Below are 18,001 nucleotides of genomic sequence, written 5' to 3'. Positions count from 1 at the left end.
GGCACCCCACGACTGGGCAACCCCCTTCCTGGAGCACACTTCCTAGCCCAGGGTAATGCCGCCACCACCCAGGGTCTAGGCTGCTCCTGGCTCTGTACCCCCGGGAAACACAGGCCTAGCAGTCCTTGAGAGTGCTTGACTCACTGCAAGAACTTGGGGTGTTCCCTTAGTTTGAAGCACAAACAGTGGTTTCCCTTAGTCAGCCAAACCAAGGGGACCCTAAGACATAATCTAGCCCCTTCCCCAATAAGTCTCCAATGCTAGAGAGAAGAAAAACTTTATTGGTTGCAAGGAGTAGGTTTGGAATAGGGTACAGGGTAGAGCAATATCAGAAAAATCCCATCAAGCAAGCATGGTGGCTGGGTAGCCTTTGATAACGCGTCTGAGTTACTGCAAGCTGCATATCTGGTTAGATCTCAGGTAGCTCGCTCAGAAGTCTCATCCAGAGGCAGGTGGAGATTCCCCCCTGGAGACAGGCAGTAGTTCCTTGTGCAAGAGTTTCAAGAGAGAGAGTGAGTTTCAGATGGTCCAGCTTTTCTTTGTGAGTTTGCATCATGACTACTGCCATTCCTTCTGGGCTCTCTTCCCTTATGACCTCATTTCCCTGCTGCAATGAAGGCCAGCAACTGTTGGCTGCCAGCCAACCACTGTGAAATGCATCACTGGTTGTCGGGTAGACTGGCAGGTCTGTAGCCCCTCCCAGGCAGGTTGGCGTTGCTTAGATCAACAGGGAGTTTAAGCCCCCGCCCAGGTGTGTGATGCCAGTTATTGGGCCTGTGCAAGTCGGCAGCACTTCGATCGGCTTCAGATCCAGCCTTTTTGGATGGCCGGGATCCAATCCGGAGCTCTGGACCGGGTTTGTGCCTCGATCCGGCCGAAGCGGCTCTGAAGCTTTGGAGCCGCCTCGGAGATCTGGCCACAGGGTATAATGGGGAATCAATGAAATATCTATAGCTTTGTTGTTTTCTGTCTGATCTGGACAGAAATTGCGAGAATGGTAGCCTCTGCTGAGAGCACGCAGCCTGCTAAGTTTCAAGAAGATCAGTTAAGGGCTTGGGGGAAAATGTACCCCAAATTCTTGAAAGCCAAACTCATGTCATGGCTGCATGTTACACCACAGGGGGGTAAAAACTGCAGGGCTGGTATCTCTCTCTCAGGCCACAAAGCCTGCCAGGTTTCAAGGATCGGTGCAGGGGCACCGATGTGGGGAACTGCATGTCAAGCTGCAAACAAGAAAAACTCATGCTATGGGTGACGCTGCGTGTGCGAAGGCGCAGCGGGGTGACAGCTGCAGGGACGGTGGCCCCTGCTGTGATCCTGCAGCTGTCGAGGACATCGGTGCAGGGGGAGTCTGGGGCCCTGCACCCCTAGCTGCTGACATGTAAAACTCGAGCCAAGACTGTGTCTGTATTTTATTGATTCTTTCCTCTCCTTAGCCTGGTTTTGTAGGTGCTAATTGATGCTCGGGAACTCGTTATGTAGTAGCTAGGTCTTGTGTGTTGAGCTGGGCCTGAGTCCCTGGTCCTGAGTGAATCAGGATTGATTGGTTGGTAACTGGGAACGCAGCAGCTTCGCAGCCAGACCTGCACCGCGTCTCCCCTCCCGCCCCAGACAGGCACAGTCAGCCCCACAGCACCCAGGGCTCCAGCTGTTTTCTGTCAGCAGCTTGAGGGGCACGTCCCCAAACCCCTACACCGATCTTCTTGACCCTTGGCAGGCTTTGCGGCCTCAGCAAGAGCTACCAGCCCTGCCGTTTTCACCCCACTGTGCTGAAACACCTAGACATGTTATGTTTCAAGAACTTGGGGTGCCGTTGTCCCCAAACCCTGGCACCGATCTGCCTGAAACTTGGCAAGCTTCACTCACTCTTCAGAGTATACCAGCTCTGAAAATATTATCCAAATTGGACAACAAACAACAAAGTTATAGATATGTTATTGTTTCCCCATTATACCCTACGGCCGGATCTCGGAGGCGGCTCCGAGGCGCTTCGGGAAGCCGCACGCGGCAGCGCTTCGACCCCGACGTGCTGCTTCCCACCCCGAAGTGTCCCGAGGTCTCTGGATCTGCAGCTGCCCGGAGCCTCGCACAGCCCTACCAGTCACGCAGGCGGGGAGCAGGTGTCCCCTCGCTCAGGACCGTGTCCAGCTCAGGGTACAACTCGGGGGCACCTGACGAGATGGGGCAGAGGGGCCGGCCCTTCGCAGTGACTGTGTTAACCAAGTTGTCACAGAGCCGAGTGCTTGGGGAGAGGCAGAGGGGGCATTGTGCCACATCACCTCTGATTGGAAACCTCCCTGCCCCCACAACCCCCTTTCCCAACATACTGCCGAGCCGGGGACGTGGGGGAGGAGAAGGGGGGGGCAGTGAGGGGCAGCAGCAGGGAGGGGGCACTGGGGGCCTTGCCAGGAGTGAGGGGCACTGGCAGGGTCGTGGGGCTGAAGCTTGGGAGTGAAGGGCAGCAACATATCGCGGCTGCTCACCACCACAAAGGAATAGGGGAGGCCGCAGCTGGACCGGCATCATGGTGGGTGAAGAGGAAAGGAGAACCTCGGATTTTCCCATTAAAAACCCAAAATCAAATGCCAAAATCTAAAGGGATTTAGACTGTATTGTACTGTAATGACTGAGGCACTGGCTGGCTTCCAAACTGGTTTAAAATTGGAAAAATAGCAATAAAACCTGGTGTGCAGCTGACAGCTCTATATACAGGAGAGTTTTGATTTAGTCATAGAAAAACATGGATTTGGGTTTTTTAATTACAAAATTTTGGATTTTTAAACACAGGACACCAGGATCCCTGCTCCTCAGGATGAGATTCCTGTTACCCCTGAATGCAGTGACTTGCCCCACAACCAAGAGCAGCAAGCTTGTCTTCCAGGACACGAGGGAGACCCTTCCAGTTTCCTACTCTGCGGGAAATGGCACATCCCCCAGGATCTGGGTGGGCAAAGCTGTCTGGGGCTCCCAGGAAACCCCCAGCTGTGGTGCCCCCTCCCAGGCAGTAGAGAGCTGCCCCTGCCCTAGGGAAAGGCCCCACAGGGCTGTGAGTCCCCCCGGCTCCTGCCTGTGGCCCCTGTGCCCCTGCCTGGACTGACCTGCTGAAGGGCCCCCGGCAAAGCGGGCTGTAACCGGTGGTTTCTAGAGACACGAGCCCTGATTTTAGTCACTGGTGGACACCCCACGCCATGCTCCGGGGACCAGGGTGGATGGCCACTTCCCAGCCACAGGAGCACTCAAGCATGGAGGAAGAAAGAGCCACCCAGCCCCACTACACGCCCCCCCTGTGCCCCCCAGGCAGTGCCCAGCTCCCTTCCTTTCCTGACCGTGGGTGACCGCTGTGCCCCTCCCCTCTCCCAGCTCCGGGGGTCCTGATGCTCCTGGGTCACTTCTGCACCTGCCCATGTGACCTGGCGCCCCCAGCTGCCTCCTCCCCGTTCAGTGCAGTGTCCCTGCAGCCCCCATGTGTCCTGCCCCCCACCACAGTGAGACATTGTGAACCCCCAAGAAGTACAACCCTGCAGCCCCACATGCCCTCCAGGCATCTTATTCTTGTTTCCTTGTTGCTTCTGGCCCCTGCCCAGTTCCTCCTTCTCCCCCCGAGGTCCTGCACCCCCCAGCTCCTCCTGTCCCCCCATGTGATCCCTTTCCCCTTCCCAGTCACACCTGCCCCTTCCTCTGCCCTTGCCCCATGGAGCAGCTCTGCCCCTGCCCTGTCTGTGGGGGGGACTGTGGGGAGCCTCAGCTTCAGCTCCTGGCCCTCTCCCCCCACAACCTCTGTGGACACAGGAAAGGCCCCAGACCCCCGTGGACACAGCGCTGTGGGTAGTCATGTGCCCCTGCTCAAACACTCCCGAGGGGACCGAGTTCCCCTTTGTGTGCAGCGATGATGTTCCCATGCACCCCGCAGTGAGGAGGGGCCGTGGGGAAACACCCCAGTGACTGGCCCTGGCCCCACCGCCTCTGAACCCAACGACAGCCCCAGACCCCAGGGACTCACTTCTCCGGGACGCTGTGAAGGGTGCGAACACCCCACAGTTGTGTCGGCAGAACCTGTCCACGTGTCCCCGTTTGTACGCCAGCACGTCCTTCTGGCTGCTCCAGTGCTTGGCATCAGGCTCCCCTGCTCTGTGTCAGCCACGTGCACACCCACGTCGCTGTCGAAGTGCACGTCCTGCTGCTGGATCCAGATGTGCCTGTCCAGAAACCTCACGCGCTGGGAGCCGTTGGTGCAGTAACACTCCTGCTTGTTCTGGTACAGGAAATACTCTGGAGTGGGGAGGGGGACAGAGTGAGGTGTGGGTCAGGGTCTTCCCTGTGTAACACAGCAGCACACCTCCAGCACTGCTGCTGGGGACCCACGGAGGGCACCCACCCAGCCATCTGCTGATCCTCCTGCCCAACCCCCGGGGCTGCCCAGCTGCTCCCACCCGCACATCCTGACCCCACCAGTGACCCTCCACCTCAGACCACTGCCTGTCCAGCAACCAGGTGTCCATCGAGGGGGATTTCCCTGCTTCTCTCCCCAGCAGCATTGCCTCCAGCTGTCCATTGAGGGCCCCGGTGCAGAAACACCCTGCGAATCCCTGTCCCCAAAAGGCTGAAACCATTTCCCAGTGCAGAAAAGCCCAGAGCTCCTGAGGCTCTAACCTGTGTCCAAGGGACCTGGAGCAGAGTTGGAGGGCTGGAGCCCGGCAGTGCCACACAATGGGGGTGCGGGGTGCTGGGCACCCCCAAAGCTGGGCAGGACTCTGATTGCCCCAAACTGGCTGCACCCTCGACCTCTGCCCAGCCAGGCACTGTCTTGAGGGCCCAGGACCTGTCACGCACCTCTACGAACACTCGCATGGATGTTGGGGATGGGGACAGTGTGACCCAGACACAGCTGCAGACCTGCCCCCACCTTGCTTCTGACACTGAGCACCACTGGGACCCCACTATCCACCTCCTGCCGTCCCATTGCACCCTGCTGTCCCCCACCAGCAGCAGCTGCCCTGCCTCACCAGCATCAGCTCACTGCCCACATCAGCTTCTCCCCTGGTGCCTCCCCAATAGGGCCCACGGGGACCCACCTCCATCCCATACTCACCTGGGGACTGTGTGCAATGAGCCACGTGGGTTCTCAGCACTGCCAGTGTCACCAGCAGAGCCCAGCCCAGCGGCTCCCAGACCCTGGGACCCCACCTGTCCACATTGCTGCAGAGGACGGAGAGATGACAACCCCTTGATTCCTCCAAAAATGAGAACTGCTCTGCCCAGCTCTGAGCATCAGCTCCCCTAGGACGCTGCCCTAGCTCTGGGGACAGGACATCCCAGTGGAGGGGACCAATCAGCATCAGGGCTGAGAGGCATCATCCGTCACCAGGTAAAGCCGGGCTCAGCAGGGCTTTTCTCCACACGTGTCCCTGCTGCAGCAGAGTCAAGGCTTGTCCCCCAGCACCTGCACTAGCCCCATGGCAGCTGGAGGGTGCTGGATGGACCGGGGAGCTCAGGTATGTTCAGTTTTGCTCACAGGGACCCACCCCAGGGGGAAGCCCCATCTCCAGGGCTCATCCAGCCCTGGTTCCCTTACATCATCTACCAGCTGCAGCTTGCAGATGGGTCCCAAACCCTGACTTTTACCCCTCTCCCCTGTTTCCCCCTCAAGCCCTGTGCACCTGGGCAGGGGTACTCTCCCCAAATCACAGGAAGGATCTGAGGCCCCAAGCAGTTCAGGGCTGTGCAATGAGGTACATGGGGCATCTGGGCAAAGTCAGGACCTGTATGCCCGTGTGCCAGACAAGTTTCCGGACTGTGGGGCCATCTCCACCCTCTGCCTTTGTGCCTGGTGTGGAGGAGGTGCGGGGGACACAGGGATGGGTGTGTGCTGGGGAATATTAACCAATCTGTGCACAAAGGGACCCAAGGGGCACACGGATGTAGGGGTTTCATTACTGGGACCAGACTGAAAGTGGCATCTATAGGAAAGGAAGGACCCCATGTCCCAGTTCCCCCTGAGCCCTTCTGTTTGGTGGGAGTTTGGCCATCTCGTCTGGCTGTTGCTCTCCCTGCTATCAGCATCATCAGCACCAGGCATTTCTCCAATTAAGAGATCCCTCAAAGCCCCCGATATTTGCACAAGGGAGAGATCAGCATGTTCCCCCACCCTGATCTCTCTGTAGCTGCCTGACATTGTGCCCACTCAGTGCCACGAAGAGGGGATATTGATGGAGGACAGCACTTGCCCTAGGCCTAGCTTGCCCTGTGCAGCCAGCTGGCCATGCAGGGCACAAGGGTGGTCAAAGCCACCTGCAATACAGGGTCTTGGACACCTGGACCTATGTTAGGAGCATGTGAGGGAGAGGGGAAGTGGAGCAGCCTTATTCCATACACTGAGCTCGTACAAACTCCCACTAGAGATCCCATGGGCTGGTGAGGGGCCTCTTGGGGAAGGAGGAGACTGGAGAGGGGGCTGGGCCAAGGTATCCAAGGGCTTTGTGGGTTTTACACTCCACAACCATTATATGGAGGGGAATGGAGGAACCTCACTCCCCCACCCCACAATGGCAAACTCATCTACAAGAGACAGCAGAAGCAGGACCATCCTGGACATTGCACTGCCACACACTGCTGAGCGGAAAGTGTCACCTGCGCCGGGACAGAGTCATTGGGCAGGTGCAGCAACACAATTCTCCAGCCCCTGGCCAGGACTCAGCATGTTTGAGGGCCTGTGGGTGCTGTCTCAGGGGTAGGGGATGGGGGCTGTGCTCAGTGTCCCCATCTGGTGCACTTGCTTTGGTCCTGTGACCTGTATTCCCTGCATTTTTGCATTTTGTGGCCCCCGAATCAGGAGTTCTCCTCTCTAGTAGCCTCCCCATTCAGTGGAGGCTCACATGGTATTTGGTGGGGTAAGCCCATGGCCACTGAGAAAAACAAATAGGTCAGGACTCAGCCAGCCCAGGGGGCTCAGCAAAGCAGATGGTCTCATCCCTGAGCATCAGCTCCTCCAGGACCTTGCCCCAGCCCCAGCCCCAGCCCCAGCCCGCAGGGATTGGGAAGCCCCACCCATTTGGACCAGTCAGCATCAGGCCTGAGCATTGTCATTTGTTTCCAGGAGAACCACACACTTCTCCCTCCCTCGCCAAAGAGCCAGTGCATGGGGATGGGCTGCAGGAGACCCCAACAGTGTCCCTGGCCCCATTGTTACCTGTCAGCTCCATGTTGTTGGGGACCCCTGACACAGGACACCGACTGTCTGACTCACAAAGAATCGCCATCCTCCCCCCCAGCTTAACAGAAGCTGATTAAGATGCAGTGAGAAACACACCTAAAACCCTCCAGATAAGGGTGACAAAAGTGCAACAAGTGCCCTAGGTCTCATTTGCATCTGAGATGGGACCAGATGACCATTCATTTACATGGGAGATGGAGAACAGAAAGCCTGAAGCAGAGACTGCAGTGAATTGTGGGACCAGCAAAGCAGGGGAGCAGTGCATGATGGGGAAGCTGTGCTCCAAATGCTGTTCAGCCCACACACCCAGCTCCACATTTATCAGACCAGTCCTAATCTGCATTTACAAAGGACTTTTCCTTCCCCCCCCAACACACCTCTAAGCAGAAGTAAGTTTATTGGGCATCTCGGGCCGGACATTCCCCGGTCCCACTAGGGGAGGCCGATGTAAACTTAATTGGCTGCAACTCGGTTGCCGGGTTAGGGAGTGCTGAGGCAAGACACCGAGTCAGAGGTGTATGGGGAACATGTAAACAATGGTACAGGGTTCATCACAGCGTCCAGCCCGTTGGAGCCCTGTCCACAAGTGTCATACTTTTCCCGAGACAACGGGTGGAAGTCCTCTCCACAACAGGTTGTGAACACTCCAATAATTGCCTTAAGTCTGTTAAAAGACTGGAAAAGTAAGATCTGGAAAAGTCATGCTAAGCTGAGACTTCTTCACAGCAAGTAAAAATCCAAAAACCCTGATGCTGCAATCTATTGTTTCTGAAGACACCGAGAGAGATCCCATCAGTATATCTGCTATCAAGCTGGCTCCAAGTAGATGTTTCCTGAGTATCCATCAAGTTCCTGAGATGTTCCACCCAGATAACCCCTTGTCAATAGAAAAGACAATTTGATTTACAATATTGAGAATGCTTGAAAGAAGCTGAACTGGGGGTATAAAAATCTGTAAAAGAAGCAGCAGTGTGTGCTGACACCACCCGCTTTCTTCTGGAGAGGCGGCAGGAGGCAGATCGTCTCCCTTCAAGGATCATGCTGAGAACTGTGACCTGTCGGCTTTGCAACCCGAGTGCCTTGGACTGGTGAGAGCCCAGCTCTCTCTCTCTCTTCTCTTCTCTCTCTTTAAGCCTAGATTTCTAAACCTGAACTGTATTAGTTAAGCTTGAGCTAAGTTTCCCCAAATACTTAGTGAAACCAGGGTATACTGTGACTGTTTGTGTTTGTTTTTCCTTTGCATGTCTATCACTAATAGTGTCAATATATATTTCATCTACTTAGCAATAAATAACTTTTATAGTTAAACTAGTGGTAACTGGGAATATTTTGCCTTCTTTACTTCTGTTTCCCCACTTGCTCTGTAGCAACGCCCCTCTTACCTAAGCTAAAGATCCCTGTGAAGCCCAGAAATACTGTGGGGTCTGCTCATCAAGAGACTAAAAGATTGGGACGTGCTGAGTTCGAAACACATCAGGGGATCAGCTTGTACAGGCTGACTGACCCAGTTTGGCTCAGACGTGCCCTAATGAACCGAATGCTGGCCCATGAGGGTGTCATCTGGACACCCGGCCGGATTCGGAGGTATTCTGTTTAATTGTGTGCTTGTGTCTGCCTGTGGTTATTGTTGCTCTGATGAACTGATTCTTGGCATATGAGGGTGTCAGCCTGTCCATGCTGATCAACGTGGCCAGGTCAGGCGTGTCACGTTAATCTGTGTGCATTGGTGTGTATGACTGATTTGGGGACTGGAGGAACCCAGCCCCACTGAACTGAGTCCTGCAAGATAGGTCCACTGGGGGTGGGGGCTTGCAGAAGGGAGAGATACAGCTTCATACAGAAACACAAGTAACACAAGCAGCACATTGATAGAATTACCAAGACCCTAGTCCTAATAAATGAGCACACCCCAAAGTAGTGGGCAAATCTGGTAACAAAATTGGTGGAGAAGGCTGGCAGCACGTGGCTCTAATCACGTGGTAATTGTTGGGTAGTTACTGCAGAGTGGTAAACTGAGGCACCAGTCTGAAAGCTTTACTTTCCTTTTTCTTTTTTTCTTTTTTTTTCTTTTCTCTCTCTCTCTTCTTTCTTGTCAGACCAAGCTCCTTCAGCAAGGTCCCTCTCTCAGAACCTTCTGTAATTTTTAACTTAAGAACTGTGCTGGAATAACTTCAAGATGGTGCTAGAGAGTTAAGAGTTGTGCTCTAGAACTAAGATTGTGGAGTAATACTGTGTCAGTGTAAAATGTAAGTGACTGTGTAAAAGAGACTTTTTGATAGTGAGCATTAGTGTGAAGAGGGAAATGGAGATGTCTGGAAAAACCCCTTTAGCTGCTCGTTTGAGGCAGGAGAAACCCTGCAGGTTAGAGAGATGGGTAATGAAGAAGGGAAAATGTCCCTGGGAAAAAGGGTGCTTCAAGGGTGAAAATCCCCTGATTGAGGCAGGTTTGAGTTTTGAACAGTATTGCACCTTTGCAAATAATGCTCCTCACTCTGCCAGTCGCCCTCCCAATTCTAATCCCCCTTTGCCTCACAGTCCTGGGCAGCGACAACCCATGGAGTCTTTTAGGAGAATGATTTGGAAAGAGCTAGTGAATTTAGGGGAGGATATGGGAAAATATGATGGCCAGCCCATTAGTGTCCTGATTAATGCTTTGTCTCAAGCCGTACGGAGAGCAGAGCTAATGCAGGGAGCACCCCCTCAGCCCACTGCCCCAGTACAGAGTGCACCCCGTGCACCCGCTCCCGGTCAGCGCCAGACCCCGGCCTCCTCTCCCGAGTGCAGTCTCCAGAGGGAGTCCGCTGATCAACAGGGGTGCCCGGCTCTCCTCGGGCCGCCCCAGCTGGTCGCGAGACCTCAGTGTGACGTATGGGGGAGCCCCGCTGTGAGGGCCACGGTGGGGAAGCCAGGGGTGTTAGCCCAATTGCTCGTGGAGACTGGATCTTCTGTAAATATTCTAAGTCCCCAGTGGCTCTCTGGAGGGAGACCCACCACAAAACACGTTCAGCTCAGTGGATGTGGGGGAGAAATTCAGGAAGCTCCTGTCTGGCAGGATGTTCCCTTGCAAGTTGACAGATTGCAAGGAAAAGTAGAGTGCTGTGCTCATGAGGGCAATGAGAAGGAAATCCGAGGAGCTCCTTTCCTCCAGGCATTTCGGCTAACTGGAGATCTAGCTAACGGGGTGTTACGGAAGGTAAAAGGAGGACCTGCAGAAGTCTCTGCTGTGCATCCTTGTGCTGCCATAAAAGCACCTACTGCCACCCTAACCTCCATTAGTGATTCATGGGTACGGGAATTTCCCAGGGTGTGGACCAAACATAAGGCTGAGTGTGGAAAAATAAATGCTGAAGTTTTGATTGAAGGAAAAGATCCCCCTCCTCAAAGGCAGTATAAATACCCAGCTGCAGCAGAGGAAGGCATTAAGGATACCACAGACTGTCTCTTAGAACAAGGAGTGCTTGTGCCTATGCAAAGTATTTGCAATTCTCCAGTATGGCCAGTCCTTAAAGCGGACGGGGTCACTTATAGACTGACAATAGATTTCCGTGCCTTGAATGCAGCCACCCCTGCCGCTGCTCCTGTAGTAGCTAAATACAATGAAATCTTGGCAGCAGTAGCAGCTGGCTCCAAATGGTTCTCTGTAATCGATTTGGCTAATGCTTTCATGGCTATCCCCCTCCATCCTTCATGTTGGTGTAAGTTTGCTTTTACCTATAGGGGACAACAGTACGCCTTCAGCCGAACTCCCCAAGGTTTCCACTCTTCCCCTAGTATTTGTCATGCCCATGTCACTAAAATGTGGAACTGTTTGAGCCCTGAACACCACTCACACGTGATGTCATACGTGGATGACATTTTGATACACACCCCCACTTCAGAAATGAACAGAGAAATCACTAAGGAGGTGCTGACTATAGTACAGGAAACTGGATTTAAGGTGAATAGAGAAAAGGCTCAGTTAGTGCAGCAGCAAGTGAAATACCTGGGTGTATATCTTGGAGAGGATGGCAGGTCTCTATATCAGCAAAGGGTAGTGGGAACTTTTAACTTCTCCAGAGAGTTCATTGAAATGTTCTCTGACAAAGCTAAGCCTCTGTACAAATTATTAAAGAAAAACAGGATTTGGGAAGGGGGAGCAGGCCAACAAACTGCCCTGGCTGCCTTGAAACAAGATTTAGCTTGTGCAGCAAAGGAACTCTCTTTGATTCACAGCTGGGATGGTCCTTGCTTTACTGTAAATCAAGCCAGTCCCAATGTTTGTCAGGTTGAAATCCTGAACGGAAAAGATAGAAAACCTTGGAGAAAATGGTTTCATTCTTCACAGCTCAAAGAATGGAAGGGGAAACCACCGGGCTGTCAAGGAATAGGGTAAACAGTCTTCTCTATCCTGCCGGCCACCCTTCCTGGCTAGCAGGGAGGGACGGCTTTGAGACGTTGGAAAATACGTATGGGCTAGGCTTGTCAGTGCCTACCCCGATGTTGAGGCAGGAAAAGGCCAGAGAAGTGCTCAGCTTGTTATGGCCGCCCTCTCGTAGATCAATGCTCCACTCTTACCCTGCAATGCGATCCCAGCTTCTCCCAGTATATACGGGGGGGAGTGTGGGAGTTTGTTTTTCTTTTCTCTGTCCCCTCACAGGTCTCCAGACATGAACTCTGATGTCCCATAGCTGCACCAAAACCCTGCTGTATCTGGAGTCGGATGTCCAGACTCTATTTTGCAAATATAGAAGTTTTTGCTAATAAACTGTCATATGCCACCGAAAATATGGGGAAAATGGGAACTCCATTAACTGCATCTTTAAAAATGATAAGTGGGGAACAACAACTAATAAGTAAGGTATTTCCTGGGTGGGAAGAAGTCATAGAAGGGGATGAAAAGTTACTGATGTCTGGTGTACAGTCTCTCCAAAATAATGTATCATTGGCTTTAGCATGTGAGCAAGCTCAGGCTCTCACCCAAAATGTCATCATGGGAATGATTCGGCAAGCAATGACGGGACAAATTCCCTTGGAAGCAATCAACCGAATTCGGCCCCATGCAACAGAGGAAGAATTAGCCCTCCAGCCCTGGTGGAGATTAGTTAACGCTTGGTACAATCACCACCAGCAAAGCTTGCAGTTATTCCTTATACCTGTGGCAGGCAAGGACGTTAGAGCAATCCACCCAGTAGTCCCATTAGGATTGCAAATTGATGATAGCTCAGTGATGTACTCCAGGGATCATAACACTTGGGCCTGGCAAAAAGATAATACATGGAAAACAGTAAATGTGAAAGGGTGTAGGAGAAAAGGAGGTTTGGGTTATATCTGTGAAGACCAAGCATTGGAGGAGCATGATGAATGTTTTTTCCCACAACCTGGAAACAAGTCTCACTGTTCCTTCGATGTTATCCAAGAAAGGGAATCCGCTATTGTTTATGTGGGTAAAGCATGAGAACAAGATGTGATATTGTATTAATTAATGGATATTGGATTCAACCTATGGTGCCTTATATTAATTGCTGTTTCTGTAATGTAACCACCATTGTTACTTGTGATCTTAAGTTTACTGTACCTATATGGACCATACAACATTTGAATGCCTACCCTGAGCTCTACAAAGAGGTGTCCCCCATTTTACTAGGAATGGGTCTCATCACCATTAAGAACCTATTAACTCATCCCTCTTTACAAGCTGAACTGCAAAGACTCAAAACTTTAGGAGAGAAAGGCAAACTCGAGGTTCAACACCACAATCAGGAGATCTCTAAGCTAGCAGCTACAGTTACAAATGCAGGCCATCACTCCTGGTGACTGTTTGTGTTTGTTTTTCCTTTGCATGTCTATCACTACTAGTATCAATATATATTTCATCTACTTAGCAATAAATAACTTTTATAGTCAAACTGGTGGTAACTGGGTATATTTTGCCTCCTTTACTTCTCTTTCCCCACTTGCTCTGCAGCAACACCCCTCTTACCTAAGCTAAAGATCCCTGTGAAGTGCATAAATACTGTGGGGTCTGCTCATCAAGAGACTAAAAGATTGGGATGTGCTGAGTTCGAAACACATCAGGGGATCAGCTTGTACAGGCTGATTGACCCTTGTTTGGCTCAGACGTGCCCTAATTAACCGAATGGTGGCCCATGAGGGTGTCATCTGGACACCCGGCTGGATTCATAGATTCATAGACATCAGGGCTGGAAGGGACCTCGGGAGATCATCTAGTCCAGCCCCCTGCCCAAAGGGCAGGAAGTCAGCTGGGGTCATAGGATCCCAGCAAGATAAGCATCCAATTTACTCTTGAAGGTATTCAATGTAGGTGCTTGAACCACCTCCGCTGGCAGGCTGCTCCAGACCCTGGGGGCTCGGACAGTAAAGAAATTCTTCCTTATGTCCAGCCTGAAACGGTCTTGCAGGAGTTTGGGACCATTTGACCTCATCATCCCTTGAGGTGCTCTGGTGAACAGACGTTTCCCCAGATCCTGGTGGTCACCCCTGATAAACTTATAGGTGGCCATCAGATCGCCCCTGAGCCTGCGCTTTTCCAGGTTAAAGAGTCCCATGTCTCTCAGCCTGTCATTGTAAGATCTGTTTTCCTGACCTCTGATCATGCACGTGGCTCTCCTCTGGACTCTCTCAAGCTTCTCCACATCCTTTTTGAACTGTGGAGCCCAAAACTGGACACAGTACTCCAGCTGCGGCCTCACCAAGGCCAAGTACAAGGGGAGAATGACGTCCCAGGATTTGCTCGAGAAGCATCTATGGATGCACGCCAGCATTTTGGTCGCTTTACTAGCCGCAGCATCGCATTGCAGGCTCACGTTCATCTTGTGGTCAATGATGACCCCCAAGTCTTTTTCTTCTGTAGTGCTAACCAACGTAGCACTGCCGAGCCTATAAGGGTGCTGCAGGTTTTTCCTCCCAAGCTGGAGAACATTGCATTTATCGGTGTTAAACACCATCAGGTTCTCGTCTGCCCATTTGCTGAGCTTGTCCAGGTCAGCCTGGATCACCCGCCTATCTTCTGGCGTGGATGCTTTGCCCCAAAGTTTGGTGTCATTGGCAAACTTGGCCAGTCCACTCCTGACTCCAATGTCCACATCGTTAATGAAGATGTTGAACAGTATGGGTCCCAGGACAGAGCCTTGAGGGACCCCATTGGTCACAGGGCACCACGATGAGTGACTGCCATCAATCACAACCCTCTGGGTCCGACCACAGAGCCAATTTCCCAGCCAGCGGATCGTGGTGGAGCCAAGGCCACAACTGGGCAGTTTGGCCAAGACGTGATCATGGGATACCAGATGAAAAGCTTTTTTGAAGTCAAGATATATGACATCAATCTCTTCTCCCTCGTCCAGGTGATAGGTCACCCGGTCATAGAAGGAAATGAGATTGGTCAAACAAGACCTACCCACAACAAACCCGTGCTGGCTATCCCTTAGGATGTTAGCCTGGGCCAGTCCATCAAGGATGGCCTCCTTAATAAACTTTTCTAGGATCTTCCCCAGGATAGAAGTCAGGCTAATGCGCCTGTAGTTAGCCGGATCCACTCTCTTCCCTTTCTTGAAAATCGGCACCACATTGGCCTTCTTCCAGTCTTCGGGCACTACACCAGAGCGCCAGGAGTTTTCAAAGACCCGTGCCAGGGGCTGGGCTATTACGCTCGCCAGCTCCTTGAGTGCCCTGGGGTGCAGACTGTCAGAGCCGCCTGACTTGAAGGTATCCAGCTTCTCAAGGTGTTCCTTCATGAGGTCAGCATTGATGGAGGGTAGGGGATCCCCATCACCCGGATCTCCCTGTCCCATAGCAGGCATGGGCGTCCCATGGGACTGATGAAAGACTGACGCAAAGTACCTATTTAATAGGTTGGCTTTTTCCTGGGCGTCAGTTGTCAGTTGCCCCATCTGGTTTAGCAGGGGTCCAACATTGCTCTTGCTTTTCCTCTGGCTCCCCACATATCTTAAAAAGTACTTTTTGTTGTCCTTGATGCCTGAAGCTAGTTGGAGTTCAGTTGCAGCCTTGGCTTTCCTGGTTTGGTCCCTGCAGGACCGGACCAGCGCGGAGTAATCCTCCTTGGAGGTGAATCCCATCCTCCATCCTCTGTAGGCTTTCCTTTTTAGCCACAGGAGGTCCGCTAGGTCCCTGGAGAGCCAGGGGGGCTGCTGTGCCTTCTTGCTGCCTTTCCTCCGTGTTGGAATAGATTTAGCTTGTGCACTGAGGATCGCTTCCTTGAGAAGCAACCACTCTTCTTGAACTCCCATCTCCCTGGGGCATGGTCCCTGAGGGCCTGACCGACTAGCCTCTTGAGCTTGTCAAAGTCGGCTTTTCTGAAGTCAAGGTCTTCTGTGTTGCTGACTGACTTGCCAGCTTTACGGCGGATGGTGAAGGTGATCAGCTTGTGGTCGCTGTCACCCAGCTTCCCATCAATCACTAGGTCGCCAATTAGGTTGTCCCCCATAGCCAATACCAGGTCAAGCAGCGCTTTGCCTCTCGTTGGCCCATAGACTTCTTGAGTCAGGTAGAGGTCATCCACGCACGAGAGAAAGCTTTGCGACCGCTCGGTTTTTGCTGAGTGATCTTCCCACGACATGTCCGGGTAATTGAAGTCACCCATGACAACCAAGGTCCTGGAGCAAGCAGCCTCAGTCAGTTCCCGGGCGAACTCCTGGTCAAGCTCGGGACTTTGAGTGGGAGGTCTGTAGTAGACTCCCACTGTTGTGTCCCCTGTGCCGAATTCCCCATGAATTTTTACCCAGAGGTCTCTAGCTGCCCATGCCGGTCGCCAACATCAGCTTGCAGGGACATGTAGCTTTCCTTCACATAGAGAGCTACACCCCCGCCCCTTTTGTCAACACAATCCCTCCTGTATAGGGTATAGCCCTCTATACCCAAGGTCCAGTCATGGGTGGAGTCCCACCAGGTCTCCGTTATCCCAATGACATCATATTTCTTTGCACTGAGCAGGAGGACGAGCTCGTCCTGCTTGTTGCCCAGGCTCCTGGCATTAGTGTACATGCAGGCAAGTGTGCCCTTGGGGGCTCTTGCCTTGCCCACAGATTGTGCCAGGGCTGGGGCAGGGGTGGGCTCCCTAAAGTGCCCCCTTAAGTGCCTTGGTCCACTGGCTTTGCAAGGGCCGTTCAGCGGGCCAGCAGGGGCAGTAGTCCCCCCATCCCCCAGCGGGCTTAGTTTCAAGCCTGGTGGAGCAGGTCAGCCAGCCTGGATGAGAAGAGCCTCCTCCCCAGGGGAGAGAGGTGGAGGCCATCTCTTCCCAGCAGCTCGCTGCCTCTCTCTCCAAAGAGCGGGCTGTGGTCATGGAAGCCAAAGCCTTCCCGATAACACCAGCGCCGCAGTCTTTGGTTCACCGCGTAGATCCTCCTCTCCCTCCTTAGCCCATAGCCGAGACTGGGAGGATCGACGAAAACACCACCTGAGCTCCCAGACCCCTAAGGCCCACTCCCAACTCCCTGTAGCACCTCATGACCTGGCTGGGGGTGCTGCGAGCCGTGTCATTGGTGCCCACGTGAAGAAGGAGCATGGGGTAGTGGTCTGTGGGCCGGAGGAGCTGCGGGATCCTCTCCGCAATGTCTCGGATGTGGGCCCCCGGGAAGCAGCAGACTTCCCGAGCTAAGGGGTCAGGGCGGCAGATTGCCCCCTCAGTGCCCCACAGGGTGGAGTCTCCCACAACAAACACCTTACGCTTTGTCTTGGGGAGAGCAGGGGCAGTGGCTGCGGTCAAGCCTGGGTTGTCTGCAGGAGCTGGCAACTGCGGGGGCTCTGCCGGGGTTGCAAGAGGTGTGAACCTGTTGCTAAGCTCCGGCGGGGCAGTGGCCTTGGTGTGGCGGGCCTTGAGGCCCTTGACCACCTCGGTCCATGCCCCTGACTGGGCAGAGCAGGAGGTCCCAGAGTCCTCCTTGGTCGCAGAGGGAGACAGAGCTCTGCCCTGCGGCTCCCGGGGGAGAAGGGCCTGGCAGTAGGAGTCTATCTCCTGCTCTCAGTCCCTGATGGCACGCAGTCTCTGGACTGTGGCCTGGAGCTCCTCCAGCTGGCGCGCCAGAGACCCCAGTAGGGAGCAGACCCCACAAGGGGAGGGGGCCATGCTCCCGGGCCCCAGAGCCTGAAAAAGGGACAGGCAGCCCCCGCAGCCAAGAGCCAGGGACTCCGTCTGGGTGGAGCCCGGGACCGTGGGCTCAGAGGTATTCTGTTTAACTGTGTGCTTGTGTCTGACTGGGGTTATTGTTGCTCTGATGAACTGATTCTTGGCATATGAGGGTGTCAGCCTGTCCATGCTGATCAACCCGGCCAGGTCAGGTGTGACACGTTAATCTGTGTGTGTTTGTGTGTATGACTGATTTGGGGACTGGAGGAACCCAGCCCCACTGAACTGAGTCCTGCAAGATAGCTCCACTGGGGGTGAGGGCTTGCAGAAGGGAGAGATACAGCTCCATACAGAAACACAAGTAACACAAACAGCACATTGATAGAATGACCAAGACCCTAGCCCTAATAAATGAGCACACCCCAAAGTAGTGGGCAAATAGAGTTGGGTTTCTTGGGCAAGGAGCCAGAAGAAGAGGGACAGAGAGGCCAGGATGGAAGTGGGGACAGAAAGATTGTCAGAAGAAGACCTGAGAGAGATGGACCTGAGTGGGGCAGAGACCTGAGAAAACAGGGTCAGAGTCCTGAGAGCTGGGAGCCCGAAGCGATGAGCTGCGAGGGGAGAACAGAGCTGCAGAGCCCTGAGGGGGGAGGACTGCGTGCCAGTGGAGCAGCAGTGAGCCCCAGGCTCCTTCTCAGCCTCTGAGAAAG

General features: G+C 53.5%; 3 pseudogenes across 1 annotated transcript in view; 2 read left to right on the top strand and 1 right to left on the bottom strand.

Moving 5' to 3' along the window:
- The window catches only part of LOC149852951 (DLA class II histocompatibility antigen, DR-1 beta chain-like), a 26,291-nt pseudogene extending 22,916 nt beyond the window's left edge, over nt 1-3,375 (top strand).
- Nucleotides 1-7,199, bottom strand: part of LOC149852950 (DLA class II histocompatibility antigen, DR-1 beta chain-like) — a 298,803-nt pseudogene extending 291,604 nt beyond the window's left edge. Inside the window, exons 1-3 of the transcript XR_016439268.1 lie at nt 7,187-7,199; nt 5,090-5,296; nt 4,032-4,269 (exon numbers count right to left, since the gene is read on the bottom strand). The product of XR_016439268.1 is annotated as a DLA class II histocompatibility antigen, DR-1 beta chain-like (transcript). The remainder of the gene's footprint in view (nt 1-4,031; nt 4,270-5,089; nt 5,297-7,186) is intronic.
- Nucleotides 7,200-11,975: 4,776 nt separating this feature from the next.
- On the top strand, nt 11,976-13,003 carry LOC149852949 (uncharacterized; annotated as a pseudogene).
- Nucleotides 13,004-18,001: the final 4,998 nt, after the last annotated feature.

Source organism: Crocodylus siamensis, chromosome 15 (assembly GCF_052110815.1).
Source record: "Crocodylus siamensis isolate JL-2025a chromosome 15, ASM5211081v1, whole genome shotgun sequence".
Taxonomy (NCBI): Eukaryota; Metazoa; Chordata; order Crocodylia; family Crocodylidae; genus Crocodylus; species Crocodylus siamensis.
This window is presented reverse-complemented; position numbering and strand designations above follow the sequence as displayed.